We start from the raw sequence: 1313 nt of genomic DNA on the forward strand, positions 1-1313 counted from the left end.
AATCTCCCCAGTTGGGCAGAGGGGCAGGGGGAGGCTGGGGCAGGGGCAGGCAGCAACTCTGCTCAAGGGCAGCTGCTAATATTGGCTCTAGGAGCTGGTTGGCGCTGCCCAGGGCCTCCTGCATAGGCTAATTTAATAAGGACCCCACGTTGCTCCTGGCTCAGCTTGTTCCCTGCGCTAGCAAAACAGATCTGGTTTCTCTGTGCCACCAGGCACAGCGTAGGTGGCTGTCAGCCCATGGCATGCTGAGGGGACTGGATTGTCCAAGTGTCCCACACCAAGCCCAGACCATGGTGTCCATGGTCCCCAGCCATTGTGGATATACCCCATGCCTTGTGCAGGTGCTGCTCCCGGCATGGTGCATGGCTTGGGGAGCCCCGAGGGAGGTGAGGCAGGCACTGTGTGATGCTGGTGATATATCTGGGACTCATCTGGGGCTGCTCATGGCAGCACGCTGTCCTTCCCACTGCTTAGTACCTGGGCTAGCTGGCCAAGACAGCACAGCTGTGTGCAGTCCTGCATCTGGCCGACACCATGGGCTGAGTCCTCGCTAGCCCTCCTGAGCCCAGGTAGCCCCTCTCTCCTTGCCCCCAACCCTGCTGGGGGCTGCACTGTCACCTCTTGGTGCTCCTCCTCTGAGCAGGAGCAGATGGAGCTGGTGCCAGCCCCTGTTTGTCTTTCTCCCAGTTGCCTGGCGCTCTGTTTGTTCTGGGGATGGCTTCCTGCTACCAGGGCCTAAACAGGTGGCTTTTATTTGCAGGGTCTGGCTGATTAGATCAGGGGCAGCGTGTTGTTCCCCCCACCCCCCAGCACCACCGTTCCTTTTTCCTCCCCTTTCTCCCCCAGCCTCATTTCCCTGGGAAATTGTCCTTGGCAAGGATGCAAATACCCCCCTTCCCTCTCAAAGCATCTCCCCTTTGGGGCTGCTCTGAACCACACCAGGTTCGGTAAATCCCAGCCAAAACCCCCACTTCCACCTGCTAGGTCCCCAGAGGGGCTCGCTGGGGTCTCCACTGTCACTTGTCCTCTCCTGGGACCTTGCTGACCACAGCGGACACGTGTGCAGGCACATACCCACCCTTGCAGAGCCTTTGCCTTGCCTGGGGAGCCCTGGCATGCACCAGCCACCCCGCGCACGTGTCCTCCATGCATCGCAGCTGGAACTCCCGGGACCTGTTGCCTGGCAGATGTTGCTGGGATTAGCTCCCACACAGGCGCACATGCACACCGCACTGCCAGCTGTTCTGTGCCCACACAGGGCCCAGGCACATGGGCTCCTGTGGGGCAGAGGTCGGTGGGGGCCTGCCCCCGCC

This window comes from Nestor notabilis, unplaced genomic scaffold (assembly GCF_000696875.1).
Source record: "Nestor notabilis isolate BGI_N333 unplaced genomic scaffold, ASM69687v1 scaffold6905, whole genome shotgun sequence".
In the NCBI taxonomy this organism is placed as follows: domain Eukaryota; kingdom Metazoa; phylum Chordata; class Aves; order Psittaciformes; family Psittacidae; genus Nestor; species Nestor notabilis.